This window comes from Paramisgurnus dabryanus, chromosome 16 (genome assembly GCF_030506205.2).
Source record: "Paramisgurnus dabryanus chromosome 16, PD_genome_1.1, whole genome shotgun sequence".
NCBI classification, from domain to species: domain Eukaryota; kingdom Metazoa; phylum Chordata; class Actinopteri; order Cypriniformes; family Cobitidae; genus Paramisgurnus; species Paramisgurnus dabryanus.
Window position 1 is genome coordinate 1245424 of NC_133352.1, and position 22461 is coordinate 1267884.

A 22461-nucleotide genomic window follows, 5' to 3' on the forward strand; every position below is an offset into this window, starting at 1 on the left:
AATAGTTTCACGTGGTAGTACTGCTCAATAATCGTCACGGTAAAGCATTCCTATGTAAAACTAATAAGTTATATTATATAAATAGGAATAAGATGGTAAAAAAAGGATTTTAGATGATGAACTCGATGATGACGGAGCTACGATGCACGATCTGTTCAGCGTGACGTCACAAACCGGATGTCTCCTCCCTGTTAATGCAGGTTCAGTGGCAAACGGTGGCAAACTATTTACCACAATTCATTTTGAAGTGTTTATGCTGATAAGATTTTTATTTATTTATTTATTAGGTTGGTCTGTGTTATGACAGTGAGTGCTTTTGTTCAGTAAAAAATAACTATTGCGAGTATCTTTACTAGACAAATTATGTGAATGCTTTGTTGAAGAGAAAAGTTTTAAGTCTAGATTTAAAGTTATCGACTGTGTCTGATTCTCGGACATAGGTTGGTAAATCATTCCAGAGCTTAGGGGCTAAGTAGGAAAATGATCCTCCACCTTTAGACACTTTTGATATTCTAGGGATAATCAAGTGACCAGAATTTTGCGACCGCAGTGCACGCGATGGATTGTATTCTGATAGTAATTATCTAAGATATGAGGGTGCTAGGCCATTTAAGGCTTTGCAGGTGATTAGTGATATTTTAACTCTTTCACCGCCAGCATTTTTCATGATTTTCACAAAAGTTTAATGCCTTCCAGAAAATGCTCCTTTTTAAATATATAAACATACAATATATGAAATAAAAGAAAAGACCCTCTGCCTTCAAACAAAAAAATCAGTTTCATCCTACCTTCATGTGTTCTGTTTTTATCACCTCTCAAATATGTGTAGGTTTCATCAAAAACGCAGCGCAGCGCTTCTCGCCCGGGGTGCGACCCCCACCCGGCTAGCCTTTCAAGGTATGTGCAAGTAAATACAAAAATTAAAAGACAGTCAATGCTTATGTAAACCCTGGTTGGATAAGGATTTAAAGTTGGATATGAAGATGAAATCTGACGCATTTAGCTTCAGTGTTAAAACTTATGAAATAATTGCTGTCTGTGGTTCTATATGGGCTATAATGGCAATCCTTTTTTTAAGTAATATGGGGAAAAATAACTATAAATTAGTTCATTTTTGGAACTGTGAACTAGTTCAAAATTTTGAAATATGAACTGAACTAGTTCATTTTAAAATTTTTGAACTGTGAACTGAACTAGTTCATGTAGAAAGTGAACTTTCCCAACACTGAGAATATGTCTATAAATAATATTGATATAAGAATATTGATATAAATTTTAAATTGAATTGTCAAGTTATTGTGTGATTACTAAAATAGGCCAGTGGCGCTCGGCCGTGACATTCAAGTTCAGTGCCCTACAAAATGGATTGGTGTATGAATATGTGGCAGCTGTTTTGTGCAGTAAACTTTCTTTTAAGAAACCTGTTGTACTGATGTGATGACCAGTTATAGTTTTAGTGCTAGTAAGACTATTTAGATGTGCAGATTAATTCAGGACTTTGTGTAGACATATTTTATAATGAGTAATATGAGGTGGTCTGCGAAAATTCTTGATTACAAATAGTGATCCACACACACAAAAAGTTTGAAAACCCCTGTTCTAGAGGTCATAAAATCATGAATAAGCTTCTCTGCATCTGATGCAGACAGCATATGGGGTATTTTTAAAATATTTCTAAGATGGAAGAATGCTGTGCGGCAGACGTTGGCGATATTGTCACGAGTGACTATCGGACCGATTTACCTGAACACCGGCACTTCCGGGTAACCCCGGGCAACGTAATCAGCGGAAACCAGCGACAGGTGTGAGCGTCGGCGTGGCGAATGCAGATTGGAGGATTCAAGGGAAGAGGAAGTTTAAATAGAGCATGTGAAACACAGTATGTTGTTCATTGTTTTGTTCCATTGTTGGTGAATGTTGGAGCGGGCATTGTGGCAAGCAGTGTGTTGATGTGGTGAAGCGGACGAATAGGAACTGAAGAGAGGATCTGTTGGAGTAAAGAGGATGGAGAAACAAGTTATGGAAACAGGTTTGAAAGGAAATCAATCGTATTGAAGCAGTACATTCTCACTTGTGTGTATACATCTGCATTAAAGGCCACCACGAAGCACGACCTCTGGCGGAGGTTCCGTGAGTCGAGTGGCTTTGTGGAAGACTGCAAAATAGTCACCATCAGACTGTGAGTACCAGTGGACTATTATTTATCCTGAAAGCATTGGAGGAACAGACAGTGACTACTTGTGAGGAGTGTGTTGTTGTGTAGTGACCCTACCGTGGAGAACGAAGTCGGTAGGAGAGCCAGTGGATTGCAGGGCATCTGGAGCGCTGTGTGGGGGCTCGTGTCATCTGTCCAAATCGCCTGTGGCAGCGAATGTAAACATCTCCCTTCTCAGTGAAGTGCATTGACCCAGCGTGGAGGTATTTATCACTAACTAAAGTGTGGATTGCCGTGGGTGAGTGTGCATTATTGACGTGTGTGCACCTGGAGTATTTGCAGTGCTGTGCCGTGTCTCCTGTTGCTCATACCGTCCCCAGGTCAAGTCAATCGCTGTGAGGTGTGTCGTGGAGCTGCTGTGGTGTGTTCATCATCGTGGACTTACCTATCTATTCTCCCCGCCTGCGTGTCCAGCAACGAATGAGATTGTGTGAGTACTGGATCTGAATGCTGTGGAAGAGATCATAGTAGAAATTAAGGGAAGTAGAGAAATTGTGGAGACGCAAACTAAGTGTTGTGTGTAAGCCCTATGCGGAGGGAGAGCCTAGCCGTCTGTCCCATCAGTATAGGGATCGCTCTGACCTTGAGGAGGAAGCGGAGTCGACGGGTCTGTGACGGAGACCATCTCACAGCCCCATCTGCCTTCTCACCGCCTCTCCGGACGGCATCGGCCGTGACGGGCCAGCCGCAACTGTGTGGAGGGGAGGTAACGATCATACGCGCTAGTCGAGGATCAAGGCCAGGTGACGTACAACCTTTTTCACCTATGTTGTAATACTCGCATGTGATGTGTCAAGAGTAAGGGAGGAAGAGTAAAGCTAGAGACCATACTTACCTGAAGAACTCATTGAACTAGAACTAACAGTTATACGAACCTGAACTGTCTTGTCGATGCAGAGCAACATGCCCATTGAACAGCAGAGCCACAGCAGAGCCCGAGCTAAGAGCTATATGTACCTGAACTATCTTGTTGATATAGAGCAGCACCCCCATCGAATCGCAGATCCAGAGCTAAGAGCTAGATGTACTTGAACTGTCTTGTCATTCTAGAGCAGCACGTCCATTGAACCGCAGAGCACATCGGAGCCAGAGTCAAAGCTGTACGTACCTGAACTGTCTTGTTGACCACCGAGCCACCCTAGAGTGAGTAAAGTTAAACTTACCTGAGAGACCGTAGATGCAGTTCCGTGCGCCGAGTGAAGTCCACACCTGCCTGGTACGCCCATAGGCCTAGTAGAGTAACATCCTCGAGGAAACCTGAAAGAGAAAGCAGAGTGGTGTTTATTCCAGCAGCCTGCCATTGCAATCCCCCAGTGCCCGAGGGAGGCACTGCAAAACAGTGATGTTTCCCTTAACCTGTCTCTTGTGTGTGTGTGTGACTGCAGTAGATCCCCGAGACGAGCTTGGATTCCAGCTGGCCGTAGACGGAGAGGAGCGGCCCCGGCGCCCTGTGCAAGAGAAAGGAAGAGAGAGAGAGTTACGGACACGGAAAGAATCCTACTTATACTTACCTGATTCACCATGGTCAAGTACTGGAACAAGCCGTGGAACGGCTGGAAGGCTACGGAGCAGGTAGTCGCCATATACTCCCTACATTCCACTAATTATTGTTTATTCTGCCTCCAGGAGCAAAGGAGGGCGCCACGGGTTCAAGAAACCAAGGGAAAGAGTCTCCGTCTCCCCGGCTCCCTCCCCTCCTCAGTAGTGCTTTGGCCCGGCACTTGGCTCCTCTTCCCCTGAAGAGTCTGTGGAGGACAGACGAAGAGATCTTTTAAATTTCCCTTTCTCCCTCCCCCCCTGCTTAACAGCATTTTAAATAATTTAAATAAAACTTGTTTTAACTCTTACTTATCTGTTCGTGTGTCTGGTCATTGGGGTGCTTTTGGGGACCTCGTTGAGGTGGAACGCAGTAACAATATGACTATCGAACACAACATGTTGCTGTCGAAGATCACACCTAAGTTCCTAACCGTGGAAGATGGCACCACAGTGCGGCCATCTATGTGCAACTTGTAATCTGACATATTATGTTTGTAGCGCTTCGGTTCAATAATAAGTATATATAATAAAATAATAAGTAATAATATATAATAAGTAATAATAATCTCTGTCTTATTGGAGTTGAGCTTAAGAAAGTTATGTGCCCTCCAGTCACTAACATCGCTAATGCAGTCTGTTAGCTTAGAAAACGTGTGTGTTTCGCTGGGATGTGAGGAGATGTAAAGAGGGGTATCATCCGCATGGCAGTGAAAACTTATTTTATGTTTCCTGATAATGTCTCCTAGAGGTAACATATATAACAAGAACAGGATAGGACCTAAAACTGATCCCTGCCGTACACTGTATTTAACCAGGGAGTGATTAATTTTCCATCATCTAAGGACACTGAAGAGATTAACTGGGTCCAAGAACCAATCATGCTGCTCTGTGACCCTGCTTACCCCCTACGAAGCTGGCTGCTCAAAGGGTACACAGACACAGGGAACCTGACAGATGAGCAAAGATACTTTAACGAGCGACACAGCAGGGCAAAGGTGACAGTAGAGTGTGCGTTTGGCCGATTAAAGGGTCGGTGGAGGTGCTTGGGGAAACGGCTGGATGTGGACATCTCCTCTGTCCCCACTATCATAAGTGCATGTTGTACTCTCCACAACGTGTGAGAGACCTGATCAGGCTGTTCTTCAGGATGAGAGGGGCAGGGGAAGGGGCACAAGATGTTGTTCAACCAATGCAAGTCAGAAAGGCACAAAGGGTGTTTTCACATCTGTAGTTCGGTTCATTTGGTCTGGACCAAAAGCAAAAAAATTATACATTGTAACTTTTTTAGCAGTTTTGGTTCTTTTCACACCACACTGATTGCTCTGATCTGCACCAGTTGAAATGATAGGATCCACATCACTCATTGGCCACATGTATTTGAATGTATTTCCTAAACTGCTTCTCGATTGGTCAGAATCAACGTGGGCGAAATTCAAACGGAACCCCAGAATTAAACAAAAAGAAGGAAAATACAGCAGACACCAGTAGCGGAGTGGCCATCGGGAGAGTCGGGACATTTCCCGGTGGGCCGGTAGTGTTTTGAGGCTGCGAGGGCCGATCTGATAAGTGTTATACATTGCGAGTTATATAGTACCCCCGTTTGGCGGCCGCGGCCTGATGTGCAGTCGCTTTCCGAGGGTCAAACTGTGCAACCTCTTTGCTCAACACAGTATAAAAGTGCTCAACCTCTTTGGCAGGTACAACCATGTCTAGGATTTTTTAAAATATAGGGGGATCAGTGAAGGGCACCTCCTCAAATGGCATAGCCTGTCGGCCTTTGATATAAAAATGCCTGTTTATTGAAGTAATGATTTGAATATTAGACGAGAGTATATAACGGCAATGAACGTCATATGGCAATAAATATCAGATAACATAAAAGCATAATGAAATTAATAAACAGACAAGGAAGCAGGATTGGCATGTAAATTGAATTATTATTACTGGAAAAACAGCAATATTACTGAAATACACGATTGCTCGAGTACTCCAGTTGATGATCGATCACGAAAAACGGTGATCATGTGGGTTTATTTATTTAATGTGGATATGGCGGCATTTGGATGTCTGGTTAGCGTTAAAAGCGCATGTGGTAGTAAAGATTGGGTCTGGAGATGCATGTTTGACGTTGTGTTGAGCTACACAGACCGACCTATGTGATCAGTAAAATTACCATGCGTGATTTAAAAACAAACAGATAATTCCGCGCGACCGCGCCGCAGCAACCCGCCGGTCCGCACAATGCATGCCAGCCCGCGAAGCTGGCCACACCTCACATCACTGAGGCACTATGGTTTAAAAGGATGCCGTGATTCGGAAATACAGTAAGTCAGGTGCAAAATGTACAGTGCCATCAAAAGTTCAATGGATTATCATCTCATATTAACATGAAATGTCAAGAAATACCACAGAGCCATAAGAGCATTAACATTACATATTGACTGAGGTAAGAGGACGAAATGACACAGCTAAACGCTAAAATGATAGCAAAACGCTTAATGCAATGAAAAAAATTGACTCTGCTACATTTGAACTCTTTTCAGAGGAACTTCAGATTTAGTCTGCCACAATTTACTTCCCCTCTAGAGTTGTTTATCTTCAATTATGAGTGAATTATAAAGAATTACTAACTCTTTCCAGAGTTATTCTTCCGAATTTCACAATTCATGTTTTACCATCAAACAGCCTGAAAAGAAAAAACTTCAGTCTGAAAATAAAACTATGTAATCTTATATTTCTGTATAATTGTATTTATCAAGTTCCTGTTAAAACAGCATATAATAATGTCTTCATTTTTATTTTCAACCTTTTCTTTTAAACAGCATAATTACAATCCATGACAACAATAGAGAGGGGGTTCAGCGAAAAATCGTCAGCTGTCAGCAGGAAGTGGCAGCCGCTGGCAGCAGGAAGTTGCTGCCACTGGCAGGAGACAGTACCTGACACTAAAACCGGAAACCAGAGGAGGCTGTCAGCGGCAGCAAGACAAATAAATAATTATAATAATTTCTAATACTTATTTAAATAAGTATAAATGGCATTATTATCTGATTAAAAATATTTATTGAATATAAACAAAGAAAAAGATAATTTCGCCAAACGTTAAATTCCAGCTGAATATTTATGTATGAATGCATATGCGTGTAAATCAATGTTTGTGTGAAGTAATGAAAGATATGCACAGACACTAAAACCGGAATAAAGAGGACGCTGTCAGCGGCAGCAAGACAAATAATTATAATTTCTAATACTTATTTAAAGTATAAATGTCAGTATTTTCTGATTCAAAAGGTTTATTGAATTTAAACAAAGAAAAACATAATTTGGCCAAACATTAAATTGCAGCTGAATATTTATGTATGCGTATGCGTCTAAATCAATGTTTGTGTGAAGTAATGAAAGATATGCACATAAACAGCTAGATAAATGAATTCATATTTATATGAGGCACTTCCCACTAGATGTAATTTATGTTGAATATTTATTATACAGGCTACACACACACGCCGAAATGACAAAGAGAGACAGGTCTCACCAATGACCTTTATATTAAATATTTTTATTTTGCTTGTTTTTTTACATTAGTAACTCAAGAAACAGACACATTCACACGTTGTGTAATATGCAAATTATCCAGACTTTATAAGCTAAGTATTATAACCAATTTAATATGCAATCCTTCAGAACATTAGAAACCGGTGTTGTTATTTTATACTCCAAGTGTTGCTTTAATGCAAAGTATTATTATCAAAGAGTTGAGAATATATATATTATATTGTTTAATAAAAGACACATATACTGTTTTGTATTGAAAGTTAATTAAAGTAGAAAGCTTTGGATACATGTATTAGACAGATTTTGATTGATTAAATACTTTATTGAACAACAATCAACATAAAGTGTTAAAAAGGATAAAAATTTCCATTGTGGTCCTTAAGATATAAAACATAAGAAATACAGAACCCTTTGGTGCATGATTTACAGAAGAGCTCGGAGACAAAGAAACTTCTTCATACACACACACACACACACACGCACGCACGCACACGCACACACACATTAACTTTTAGAAGATGTGTTATACAGAGTTATTCCTCCTGTAGCATCATGCACCACTAACTGCAAAACCCTGGATGGGTGTTTTCGGAGTAAAAGCCTTGCATCTCTCCTCGTTTTCCTCTTCCAACATAGCCTAGAGGATTGATAGGAAAATTGAGACTTTAACACATAAATTACCTTAACAGTAGACAAGCATGCACAGACATATTCCCATTGCATTTTGCCATGAACCTAGCAGTGATCACAATTTCATGCTTAATTTGCACACCTGGTAAGCAGTTATTGTACACTTCATTGCAGTGCCGGCTGCAGTGTAAACATTTTCTAAAATTCCTGGGATGGCTCAGACTTTGTTCCCCATTTAGTTACACCTGTATATTAAAATGATAAAAATAATAAATGACCATGTCAGAGAAATTTAATGATATGGCAACAATTTAAATATCTTTAAATCAAATATGTAAAAGAAAATGAATACCATCAAGCCATCAGAAGTGTACCTGTCCACCAGACTTCTGAATTTGGATCAAACCAAAGAGAGATTTAACAATGCAGCATCACCCTCCTCCAGGACCACGTGAAGAAGAATTTCTAACAGGACAGCATCTGGCAACTATTGGGCATTATAAACAAACCAAAAAAATTACTGCAATTTCCAAACATCACAGCCTAACCTCCCTAAAAACAGAAGTGCATCGTATGAGAGGAGGTAATACTTAACACATGTATAAGGCATTTGCCATAAAGATACTATAATAGTTAGTGAGGGTAAAGACTTTCAGTGTCTGCTTCTGTATTATTGAATGTGCTACTACCATCAAGATGTACTACGATGTTCTGCACTTCTTTCTCCTGCCGTTTTGTCTCATCCTTGAATGCTTACAACATGGTTGATGTGCACTGCTTCTTCCAAAAAAAATAATAATAACAAACAAACAAAAATGTATTCACTTAAGTTTGTAAGATTTTGGAAATGTACTGGCTTCTTACCGGTCATAACTGATGGTCAGGTCAGGGCCGGTTCTAGATATTTGGAGGCCCTAGGCAAAATTTACAACCTGATCTCACGAATTTCCGTGGCATAGTCACGGAATTTTTTGCTCATTTTTCCGTGGCATTCTCACGGATCTCCTCATATTTCTGTGGCCCTGCCACGGACTTTCTTTTCCGTGGCATTCTCACGGATTGGTTACTCAACTGTTTTGTCCTATTTTCTTACCATTGTCGCTTCGGTTTAGGGTTAGATTTACATAAAATGACATCCCTACCCAAACCCAACTCTAACCCCAACGCCAGGCGACAATTGATTAAAGTTTAGAAAATATAAAAGAATACATTAAAAAAAAATAGTATAAACCAATACTTAAAGTGAAATACTAACGCAAACACCAAATCTAACCCTAAACCGAAGCAACAATGGTTTGAAAATAGGAAAAAACAGTTGAGTAACCAATCCGTGAGAATGCCACGGAAAAGAAAGTCCGTGTCAGGGCCACGGAAATATGAGGAGATCCGTGAGAATGCCACGGAAAAATGAGCAAAAAATTCCGTGACTATCCCACGGAACTTCGTGAGATCATGTTGAAAATTTATGTTGGAGGCCCCTCACACCCCTTTAATTTTCAGAATAATCTGAGAAAGTGTTTTTTTAAGAATTAATTTGACCACTACATTTATTAAACATGTTTTCCCCATTACTTTTCTGTTTTATTGAGTTAACAAATTGATTAAATTAATGTTAAAATGCATCATGTTTTCATGATTTGAAAACTAAAATAAAGTGTAGAGGACTTCAAAGAAATACAGACAGTTTATTTTAGGTAACGCCAGTTTTGTTTGCTGTTTGACTTAAATACAAACTTTTTTAACTTGACTATTTTGATATTCAGCTCCCCAAGCGATGCTATCGTGCACATGCATTCAAAGTGTCTAAACAGAGTCAACAGCTCTCAAGTTTGATCTGTCCTGAAATGACGTTGATACACAGAACAAAGCTAAGTTAATATTTATTTCAAAATACCTGCATCATACACTGAACGTTCTTTGCATGCCGCTTTTGCTAAGCAGGAATCAAAGGATGTGATAGTCGCTTTCAGCGTCACTCAAAGTCGGTCAGCTGCAGAGATTTGAATGCTGTTCATTTAGGCTTCTTTAACCTCATGAGGCACTGCAAGAACCAACATGTGAATGATATCAAAGTGCTGCGAGAGCAAATCGAGAAATCATAAAATCATAAAGAGGGGTCTGCTTATCAATCGTTCTTGCGTTACTTTGATGTCATCAGCCTGCGGTTCTTGCAGCGGCGGCTCCGCATAAAGTCAAACTCATCTCAAATCTTTACTTAATACTTTCAGTAACAATTGTCGGACTAGCGCACATGGATTTAGCAGTTATGGAGGCCCCCCTCCAAGCTTGAGGCCCTAGGCATTTGCCTACTCTGCCTATAGCTAGCGCCGGCCCTGGCTGTAAGCAAAGGTAAGTATCGCACAAGACTGGACTTTCTCCTCTTCTAAGTTCGTGCTGTAAGCAAAGGTAAGTGCTACACAAAACTGGACCTTTCTCCTCTTCTGGGTTCGTGCTGTAAGCAAAGGTAAGTGTCACACAAGACTGGACTTTCTCCTCTTCTAGGTTCGTGCTGTAAGCAAAGGTAAGTGTCACACAAGACTGGAATTTCTCCTCTTCTAGGTTCGTGCTGTAAGCAAAGGTAAGTGTCACACAAGACTGGACTTTCTCCTCTTCTAAGTTCGTGCTGTATGCAAAGGTAAGTGTTACACAAGACTGGACTTTTCTCCTCTTCTAGGTTCGTGCTGTAAGCGAAGGTAAGTGTTACACAAGACTGGACTTTGGTCTTTCGCTTTACTCGAGGGCAGTGGACTTAACAACGAGGTTTACACAATGTGCTTCAACTTACGGCCTCCAAGGGCAGGGGGAAAAGATGTCGAGAACAGCAGTGTAGAGCCGGACGCTTCCCTGGTTCTTCCTCCACTCGTATCGAACAGGGGCGAACCTTTGAAGAGGCTCCACACAAGGGTAATTATTTCCCACAGCCATCAGCCCCACAGCCCCTTGGCAAGAGTCTTGGTCGTAAATTGGTCTACTCACTTCAACCATCCAGGTGCTTCACCACTGCCCATCCACTTGTCAAGGGAAAAGGTTTCGATAACACACGCTCCAGGAGATCCCACTTTATAAGTTTCTTCGATCCACACTCAACAGCTAGGCTCTCCTCATGACTCCTCTGGTCTCGAAATGGCTTCTATCGATACGGACACAGCACGACACTGCAAGCTGTCAAGTGTACACACCCAAATGAAGACAAAGACTCACCCACGGCACTGCACACACACTTCGTGAATTACGGACGAAGCCAAACTCGACCCGGGCCCGCCGTGTGGTTGGTTGGGTGATCTTTCTTGGTGGAGGGGATGCGATGAATAGAAAAGGAACACCGGACCCCCCGGTGGCGATCCTGATGCTCCCCGGCTCGCCCACGCTTCTCTCTCCAATGGGGCCGGAATGCTACGTAGCAACTCACAGCACAGGGTCAGATGATACCTTTTGCATTCACAATACACACCACAGACTAAAAGGTTACTCACATATATCTCTGCTTCCAGGGTAGCTACCCGGCTCGCCCACGCTTCTCTCTTCAGTGGGGCCGCAACACTTCGTGACACTCACAACACAAGATCAGGTAATACTTTAATATACACAATACACATCACAGGCTGCAATACTACTCACGTATAAGCTTTACTTCCAGGATGGTCCCTCGGCTCGCCTACGCCTCTCTCTCTCTCCGGTGGGGCCGAGATGCTACACGGCTACTCACAACACAAGATCAGGTAATACTTTAATTTCCACAATCACATCACAGGCTGCAATACTACTCACGTATAAGCTTTACTTCCAGGATGGTACCTCGGCTCGCCCACGCCTCTCTCTCTCTCTCTATCTATCCGGTGGGGCCAAAAGGCTACATGGCTACTCACAACACAAGATCAGGTGATTCCTTTGTATTCACTTTCAATGGTTTGGTTTGTTTACTCACACTTGCTGAGGTTTTCCGATTATCCGCTTTGAAAACAGCAACTGTCTTCACTTAGCTGCCTAAATGAGTCGTTTCAGCGATATTCCTTTGCCCAGTTCTTCGTCTCCAAACCCTCCGTGGTAACCACAGCAAACCAGCACAACACGATACTGCCAGCAGAACACAGCACAATAGTACAGCAACCAAGCACACCGTTTGTATTTTCAAAGTCCCTTTTATAATCCTTTCCTTCTCCTCTTCAGCCAATCGCTAACCGCTGTGTTAATTCTACGCACCTGCGTCTCATCTGGCTTGATTTGCGGTTGGAAAGACTACAGGAAGTTCCGGGGTTTCTGGTAAGTCGTCCGGGCGGAAACTATCTCCGGGCGGAACCAACCTTCTCGAATTTAGGTTCCGCCCACGGAAAAAGTTCACACCGTGACACAGGTATGTGCAGGTATTTAAGTATTTTAGTAATTGTGTTAAATAAAGTAGTATTTACATTTACAATAAATGTATTGCTTGCTTGTTTATCTTTTTACAGGTTGTACCTTGCAGCCATTTATTACAGTGAAAATGCCTGTCACCAAGCAGTAACATAAGCAGGAGAGGGAAAGTACAAGGTTGTGTTCCCAAAGTCTAATAGGGGGAACTACATTGCAAGGCCGGTAAAAACACAAAGCAGTAATATTTTTATCTCAAATATATTCAAATATATATGAAAAAAATACTTAAAGTGTCCATATTATGCCTGCTTCTTCACAAGTTAAATAGGTGTATGAGTTCCATAAAAACATGTTTCAAAAGTTGTTTGCTCGAAATAGCTTGTAGGAAAAGATTCTTACCCATCTCTGTTTCAGTGCATTTCAGATTGTGCCGTTTTGAGGTGGTCATTACATATTTATTAGCTGCTGCTCCTTTGGACACGCCCCACTACTAACGTCATGTGCGCATGTGGAATGGTATCGCGCAAGCAGTACAGACCATACTGTATATTATTATATATTATTATTATCAGTTTATGTATTTCTAACAGACAAATCAAGCAAAAAAGAATCACTAGTAAGAACACTCCAGGAGAAGAAACTCATTACGCATAATGATTCCAGAGTAAATTGTGATGTAGCAGTCTCAACAATACACTAGTTTTTCCCTGGACAACGCTAACATTCCCGTTTATAAAACATTTTTAAATGCATTATTTTTGCAAATTACAGAAATTTTGTCCCGGAGGGGGATGTATACTGCTTGTAGACAGCATGCTTATTGCTAGAAGCTAGCGGGTGGTCCACATTATCTTGGGAAAGTGATAGATGTTGGGATGGACCAGTCTTGGTATGTTGTTTACATATGAGAGTACAGACCGGGTTTGTTGTGTTCAATAAAGATAAGTGTACACGACTATATTGCACTGTAAACCCAAATGCTCAAAGTAATTAATTGTATTTAGTACTGTTAACTTAAATCATTACAATTAGTTCAAATTAATTAACCTTGTTGAGTATTTAGAACTTTCAGATATTTATGAGTTTGTAAAAATTTAACTTTTTAAGTTAGATGAATACATGTTGTTTTTTAATTTGCACTAACTGTCTCTTTAATGTACTCCAACTTAAAATCCCTCAGTTTAGAGATTTTGCGTCTGACGTCATCCGTGTTCACGTAAGCTGCTCGCGTTGAGTTCTTCTCCTCAAGATGACGGATCGTTCGCTTCATGGGGTGCTGTAAGTCTCACCTTTAAACTCAATGTATCAATTCTAAAGGCCATTATGTTTAATTTTCATGTACGTAATTGTGTTTAACAGTTAGATGTGATGTAAATATGATATTTTTAGATGCGTTGTCACATTGTTGCTGTCTTTTGTGAGTAATGCCATATTTGGCTAGGGAATTTAGTGACTGCAGTACTGGAAGATTCCAGAAGGGGGTGTGGACAGGTGACTAGGGTCAAGCACGTGTTCCTGTAGTATCATAGAACAATACACTGATCGAGGGAAACTCATGCTGCGTCCGAAACCGCCTACTAAATACTATATAGTACGCGAAAAGAGGCACGCGGCTGTTTTCGCGCTGAAAGACATGACGTGATGGCGACGTATGTCACGTGATGTAGCAACATGGCGGATGTAGTACGTCCGAATCTCATTCATACTACCAGGATTCATACTATACAGTACCTACTGTTTTAACGCCAAGTAAGTAGGTACTTCATCCAATTCAGTACCTACTATACAGTATGCGGTTTCGGACGCAGCCTCAGCGTGTTTGTTTGTCTCTAATACCTGTTCCCTTATTGCAGGTAAAACCCCTAGAAAACCTATTATTTATTGCTTTAATGCTTCAGTGACTGTTGTGGGAATTATTATGAGTTTGTTTTATGCACTTTATTAGTTAAAAAGTAGCTAAACTGTGTTTAATGAAAAGTAGGTCACGCGTGGCGCACGTGAATCACCCCCCCCCCCCCAATGTGATGATAACTTGAGAGTAATGGTTGTGGTCTAAATGATTATTTCTAATGATGTGTATATTAAGGTTATGGCAATGCAAGTTTTATATGTATTGATCAGGATTTTTAGTTTGTGTTTATACTATTAGTCGATGTGTTAAGTGACTGGTCTAAAAGTAATAAACAGTGGTTAATGTGAATCGTTGTGCTCATTGCTATTTAAGTGATTAACTGAATAATGAGACACATATGTATACTATTAATATGCATTATATTGCATTTGTCAATGTATGTGTTTTAATGACAGAGAATTGTTGCGTTTGCTACCTGTTTATTTTTAGATCCTGCTTGCTATTACTGTTTGAATCATAATGTTTAACCATGTAAATGTTTCTTTTCAGATTTCAAATAAGATGATAGACTGGGAGTGCAGGGTGTAAAAAGATTCATCGTTCAAGACTCCACCTCCTCAGACACCACAGACTAGAACATAGACACTGCTCAAAAATAAGTCCACTTCCATGTATGTATCCTGATTGCATTCGGTGAACTCAAAAGTCACCTGTGTAAAAGCCATGTAACAGATAATTCCTAATAAGTGATGTACTAAATTCTGGCAGCATCATTTTCATGTTCTTAATCTTTTTTGTTCCTTATTTTTTAGCTTGAAGATTCTGAAGTGCACATTGAGAAAGAGCCACTGGAGCAATATACGGTTGTGCGTTACAGCTCTAATGGCCAAATGCATAGTGACCCAGTGAATGTCTCTGTTGTTCTTGAGGACGAATTGGTCACCACCCACAACCAACTTCCAGAGGCGTTTCTTGTCCTGTTTGGATTCCTGTATGCTTTTCACATACATATTCCTAAAGGACTTGCAAAAACATTTGTATTTGTGCAAAAAACTTTTGCTTGGCATGGAAGATGGGAAATTGTCTCCTAGCCTGCAAACCTTAAAGAACGAGTTGATGTGAAGCATAACTTGTACTACCTCAGCACACACAAAAGACAAAAAGAGTTACTTAAATGTTATCTAACTGATGTTACTTTGATTTTTTTACTTGTATCTACTTAGTTCTTATTGACAAGTTATTGTATTAACAAACCGGTTCAGTTTAAGAAATTGTCATGTTTAATGCAACTGTGTGGTGTTAATATATGAAGTTGGCTGTTAAGCATTCCTTGCTCATTTCTCATTTTATAAAATGCTGTTAAACAGTTTGAGCCTGTTAAAAGGTATGGTGTTTTGCTAAGAGAATTTAATTTTTGACTGGAAAATATGAAATGCTGTTAAACAGTTTTGTTACCTTGAACCCATTAAAAGGGTAACTTTACTTACCCTTGGGTTGCTAAACAGACTTTAATTTTTGACTGCAGATTAGGGATGCACCGATAGGATTTTTTTGGGCCGATACCGATACAGATTTAAGCAGACAACTTCTGACCGATACCGATATTAAACACTTGTAGCCTATACAATATTATACAGTTGGTCTATTAGCTAGTTTAGTTCTGCATCAAATTATTTTTACTGAACATGGATTGTATCTAATTAACATTCAACTGACCAACATAATAAGAGAGGCACAAATTAAGCTAAAACAAATATAATAAGACAACATGACAACCTTCAAAGGTGGTTTTTGCTATTCAGCATTTATTTTATTAACAACATTAACTAATTTTTTTCACATATATATTGGATTTCTTTAATAAACATAAATAACGCCAGTGCTATTGCTTTAAACAGAGTATAAATATTGCTACTTCAAAAAAGTTGGACTTCTTGCAAAAACTAAAGTGCAGTCTGTTTCTTTTATTGTCCAAGACATTTGAGCCAGCTCAACAAAAGTTTTCTGTCGGTGCTTATGTATAGTGCACACTAGGGCTGGACCAGAATGTTTGAATATTCGTTCCGTTGGTTGACATTCAATTTTCAGTTTTGAGATTCGAATATATATATATATTTTACAGCGTTAATGCAGAGCTTTTGCCAACCAAGAAGTGCGCTTCACGCTCCAGCTCTATAGGTGGCGCAGAGAGACCAACATCCATAGCAAACAGCCATCAAACGCCACCAGTAGAAGAGATCGCCTCGAACGGAAAGCGCGCTTCCTGCTTTGGCATTCACGCTAATACATAGCTGCCAACTCTCACGCATTCACCGTGAGACACCCGCAATTGACCCCATTCTCACGCTCTCACGCCACATATCCATTTTCTCACGCAGGCTCGTGCCCACCATTGACAGTCCCATTGAGTTTAATAAAAGTCATGAAATAATTGCCTAATATACCTAATTGTACATACTGTAAAACGCCTAGCTATCTTTATCTGGCCTGCCTCAATCAACATTAACGCTCGTCAAAGTCAAAATGATGCGAAAGCCAATCAAATCAAAGAAGGTGGAGTTATTGTTCACAGATGCCGGAGCGCCAGCTACAAACTACAGAGCGAGTGCGCGGCTGCGCGATGGTAAAAGAGCAACGCACGATGTAAGTAGCTAAACCAGTGCTCGCAGTACTGACACTTTTATATTTTAGCGTACCTTCACTGTCTTTTGTGTGCCACCACTTTCATGTTGCTGGTACTTAGCTGCAAAAAGTCAAAGAGCATTTCACTTTATGTGGCACTGCGCAGGAAGTTCGGCAGCGAGGACATCAGAGTACCGCGAGAGCAATTCGAAATGTTACAAAAGGGTCCGCATTTACCTTTGCTCTCGCGTTACTCTGATGTCATAAGCCGATCAGTCAGCGCCGCACCAGTCGAACACACAAAGCGTCAAGGTCTGGATGAGAAGCAGAGACCTGCCCGGATTCCACGCACGCAGATACCCTCAGAAAACAGCAATTTTAATCAACCCGCGTGTGCATGTCTGTAATCAGTACAAGCCTGTGTGATGTTTGCTGTGACAGTTTTTAATAAAAGAGAAAAAAGTCAATTGATATTTGACATCTATAAACAATAATATATACGAAATATAATTATATGGTCTTGACATGCACATTATCTGTTGCTTTAGTTTAATATAAATTGGTTTATTTGATTGTGACAGTCCCTCTATCACCAATCAATCACAAATCATCACTTTATGCTTCTCTTTCTCAGTGGATAAACTGAATCAAAGCTGCTGTTATCTGCAGTTATACATTTTACAGAGACCAGTAGCCTATTCATTAGATTTTAAGAACTTTTTTGGCACTTTTATCAGAAGGAACGCATAATAGAAGTGTATAAAATAATAATAAAGACTGTAATTTCAGTCATTTAAACTCAGTAAAATCTTTTATTTTTAATTTAATTTGTAAAATATGATTAGATTTGTATAGTAATCCATTTTTACGCAGTTTTCCAACTATTTTATACAGAAATAGCTAAAATCCACACTATTATCAATTGGTTAAGGACTTAAAAATTATTACCACAAACCGCCCCCCCCCCCCCCAAAAAAAAAATCTTACTCCAAGCTGAACTCAGAAGTTGGCAGCTCTGCTAATAGTGTTGTAAATAACGTTCAGTTTCTTGCAAAAACTGATTGATTTCCTTCACAAGACATCAATATGTCACACAGAGTTATGGGGGATTACTTTTGTATTAGATATACATGTTTAAAGTGGCGGATCGATTGACTTGCATGACGGAGCACTGGGGTTTATGCAAAATATCTTCTTTATTGTTCTACTGATGAAAAACGTATTGGATGGTGTAAGTGTTAGTAAACAAACTTGATTTTGAAAGAATGCTACCGTTTTATTACAGTTTGTTGAACTTCATTCATTCGTTCATTTATTTACGTTGTTTTATTTAAATGGCCTAAGTTACCCTTTACGTTATCAGTAATTACTATGCTTCTAATTTCTGATACGGGAGTGTTTGTTTGTTAGAAAAATGTTAGGCTAACGTTACCTTATTAAAAGTATTGCTTGTGTTTTGTTTCACTAATGCTGTTCTCGCAGCACGCGTGACAGGCACGCCGCTACATACGCACACAGATTCCTGCCTTTATTAAAGAGAAAAATATGTTCAGCCCCTCCTTCCGAAGCTTTGAATATTTGATTTGATTTCTACTAGAGCTTTTGAAGCTCAAAGAATTGTATTCGGAACAGCCTTAGTGCACACCCAAACATTAAATCATTTTAATTGAACAACAGACATGCAATTCAATGACTTTATGCGGTTAATTAATAAACAATCGGTATCGGCCTTTCTCGTGATATTGCCGATATGCCGATGGTTTCAAATTCATCAAAAATCGGCCGATAAATATCGGCGGCCGATGCATCGGTGCATCACTACTGCAGATTGTATCACATTTGTAAATTTAAGAGAGATGTTTAATGCAACTGTCTCATGCTAATTTAAATGTATGAAATTTGCTGTGGAGCAATCCTTTTGTGAAATAAATTGCCAAAATTTTATTACATATGTCATGTGGTTTCTGTGAAATTGCTGAAGCATTTTGATAAAAATTTTAGAAGTTGATTTAACTTGATATAGAAAATAAACAATTTGCTTAGCAAGAACTCAAATAGAAAAGTATAGTAAATTACACATTTTATTTGCAAGCACTCAAAATACACAAGTTTAGATAATGAAATATTTCAGGTGCAAGAACTCAAAATACACAAGTTTAGTAAATTAAATGTTTGAGTTGCAAGAACTCAAAATATAACTGTGTAGTAATTAAAATGTTTGATATGCAAGAACTCAAACTATAACTGTGTAGTAATTAAAATGTTTGATATGCAAGAACTCAAAATATAACTGTGTAGTAATTAAAATGTTTGATATGCAAGAACTCAAAATATAACTGTGTAGTAATTAAAATTTTTGTGTTAACTTACTTAGTACTTTCAGTTAGGTCCAATTAACATAAATGAGAACCAGAAACTCAAAACTTATAAGTTCTGCATAATAAAAATCAGGATCATCAAAACTCAAAAGATTTGAGGCAACTGATTACCTCAAATTTTTTGAGTATTTCCAACTTATTCGGGTTTACAGTGTGGCGTTAATCGTCCATTCTATTTATAATAGAGGATAGAATGAAACATGGTGGCAGCGGTGCTTTGTTAAAAGGAAAAGCACAGAGATTAGCAGCAGACACTACGAAAGACACCGGCTGAGTATGGTAGAGAGAGCGGGGAGCTCAAGTGCAGCAGCGCGGATGGAAAATATACTGGGACTGAGACCGCCACAAGCCCTTTGCCTAGACTCAACTAATCTGGCGAAATCATGGAAATTGTGGAAAGAAGAGTTCAAACTGTATATGGATCTTACTTTGGCGGATGCTGGCGAAGCCATGAAACTGAAAGTTTTCAGTTATCTCATCGGGGAGACGGGAAGAGAGCTGTGCGAGACCCTGATCCCCACCTCGTCACCAGATCGGACAGTAATCAAATTAATAAATGCACTGGATGACCACTGCAGTCCAAAAGTGAACGAGACAGTTGAGAGGTACAGTTTTTTTTTGTCAGAAATCAGGGCTCTGACAAGAGCATCGATAAATATGTAACGGACTTAAGAATGCTCGCCAGTACGTGCAATTTCGGCCAGATCAAAGACTCTCTGATCCGCGATAGAATTGTTTGCGGCATATCCAGCTCTGTTTTGAGAGAGAGACTTTTAAGGGAGCAGGATTTGACTTTGGAAAAATGTGTGCAAATCTGCAGGGCAACAGAGTTGTCGCGGGAAAATAGCAGAACAATTGAAGGACGAGGGACAGAGGAACGCACGTTGTGAAACAGGCAGTGAGTAAAGAGAAAAGTAAAAGCTCTGTAAACTGCAAGTTTTGCGGGAAAATGCATGAGAGAAATAAACACAAATGTCCTGCATATGGTAAAAAGTGCAAGAAATGTGGAAAAGAAAATCATTTTGCCAAAATGTGCAGAACTACAATGCAAAAAAGACAAAATAGTACATACTATAACCGAGTCTGATGATGACAATTATGAGGATATCTTGTGTGTGACAATAGAAACAGTAAACACTATGACGAAGGAGAAACAGAGGCCGCACTCAAAGCTCTTTGCTGCCATGCTCCTGGGCAAAGAACAGGTAAAATTTCAGTTAGATTGTGGAGCCAGCTGTAACATCATACCTGTCAACCTGTTAAACCCAGACACACAAATTGTAAAGACTGAGCAAGTGCTGGTGATGTACAATAAAAGCACACTGCAGCAATTGGGAAAATGTAAAGTTAAACTAAGAAATCCTAGAAACAAGAAACTGTACCAGTTAGAATTCATGGTTGTTGATGAGGGGTCCATAGTGCCGCTACTGGGCAGCAGAGCAGTACAAGCCATGAATCTAGTGAAAGTACAGTATGAAAACATCATGGCTGTGGATAGCATTGTCACCAAGGAGTATGGGACAGGTGAAATGTGGAGCATGGATGATATCAGAAAAGACTATGCGGATGTGTTCCAGGGAGATGGATGTCAGGAGGGTGCGTATAAGATCGAAGCAGACCCCACAGTAACTCCAGTAAAACTGCCAAAGAGAAGAGTCCCTGTGGCGATGATGACGCCACTTAAAGTAGAGCTAAGTGATCTTCAAAAAAGAGGAATCATCACATCAGTAGACTGTAGCACAGAGTGGATAAGCAGTCTTGTTATTGTGAAGAAGTCGTCAGGAAACCTCAGGATATGCATAGATCCAAGACCACTTAACAGTGCTCTGAAAAGATGTCACTTTCCTCTGCCGACAATAGATGACATATAGCCAAATCTGTCGAGGGCTAAAGTTTTCACTGTGTGTGATGTAAAAAATGTTTTTTGGCATGTGACCTTGGATGAGGAATCGAGTTACATGACAACATTTGCCACACCATACGGCAGTATACAGATGGCTGAGGATGCCTACGGGCATCAGTCCAGCACCGGAGGTGTTTCAAAGAAAACTCAACCAAGCTCTGGAAGGATTGCGAGGTATATATGTCATAGCTGATGACATCCTCATCACAGGTTAGGGGGAGACATTGGAATTAGCAAACCAAGATCATGACGACAAACTGAGAGCACTGTTGAATAGATGCAGAGTAAAGAACATCAAGCTGAATGCAGAGAAGTTCCAACTGCGGAAAAGCAAGGTTCCATACATCGGGCATTTACTTACGGCAGACGGGCTCAAAGTAGATCCTGAAAAGGCACGAGCAGTCAGGGACATGCCACGCCCAACAGGTGTCAAAGGTGTCCAAAGGCTCCTGGGCATGGTAAACTATTTATTTATTTTCGAAATTCTGTGACCACCTGTCAGATGGCTGTGAGATACTGAGGCAGCTAACTCATAAAGACAGCATTTGGGAATGGTCAGATACACATGAACAAGCATTCGCAAGGCTCAAAGATGTCATCACCAAAGCCCCAATTCTCAAATACTACAATCCAGAAAAGCCACTGACACTTCAGTGTGATGCGTCAGAGACGGGGTTAGGGGCCGCTTTACTTCAAGAGGGGGCGCCAGTTGCTTATGGAAGCCGGGCATTGACTCAGACAGAGAGAGGTTACGCCCAGATAGAGAAAGAATGTCTGGCCATTGTTTTCGGTATGGAAAAATTCCATCAGTATACGTATGGGCGCAAAGTAACTGTACACTCTGACCATAAGCCACTGGAAAACATAGTAAGAAAACCCCTGCTGAACACCCCAAAACGCCTGCAAAGAATGTTACTTAGACTACAGAGGTATGACATCGAAGTCAGTTACATCCCAGGGAAGGACATGTTGCTAGCTGACACGTTGAGCCGCTCATACTTACCTGAACATGCATCAGAAAGTTCTGTAGAAATGGAGATTGAAAGCATTAACATGGTTCAGCATGTACATGTAGCAGAAGAAAGACTCCAGGCCATCAGAGGCGAAACAAGTAAAGATAGAAAATAACAGTCACTGATCAGATACATCCAAGAAGGTTGGCCAATGAACAAAAAAGACTTGCCAAAGGACATTGCAAATCATCACTCTTTTCATGAGAAACTAAGTACACAGAGTGGAATTGTCTTCAGTGGGGAGAGAGTTGTAATCCCTGACACACTCAGAGGTGACATAGTTCAGCGCATTCACTCATCACATCTTGGCATAGAGGGATGCCTAAGAAGGGCAAGAGAATGTGTTTATTGATTGGGGATGAATGATCAGATAACGACATTCATAGGAAAATGTGACATCTGCA

At 40.3% G+C, this 22461-nt stretch overlaps 3 long non-coding RNA genes across 4 annotated transcripts in view; 2 read left to right on the plus strand and 1 right to left on the minus strand.

The window, feature by feature from the left end:
• Positions 1-22461, plus strand: part of LOC135760864 (uncharacterized) — a 271903-nt gene that overhangs the window by 147565 nt on the left and 101877 nt on the right. The window lies entirely within an intron of this gene.
• On the minus strand, positions 7277-8819 carry LOC135735336 (uncharacterized). 2 transcript variants are annotated; one of them, XR_010527493.2, is made up of 5 exons: positions 8804-8819; positions 8629-8716; positions 8292-8426; positions 8082-8184; positions 7277-7946 (listed from the first exon to the last, which is right to left on the minus strand). It is a non-coding gene; the product is annotated as an uncharacterized lncRNA (long non-coding RNA). The 2 variants fall into 2 exon arrangements; XR_010527492.2 differs by having other exon boundaries at positions 8629-8817.
• Positions 14099-15659, plus strand: LOC135760865 (uncharacterized). Its single transcript, XR_010537625.2, has 3 exons — positions 14099-14142; positions 14691-14812; positions 14954-15659. It is a non-coding gene; the product is annotated as an uncharacterized lncRNA (long non-coding RNA).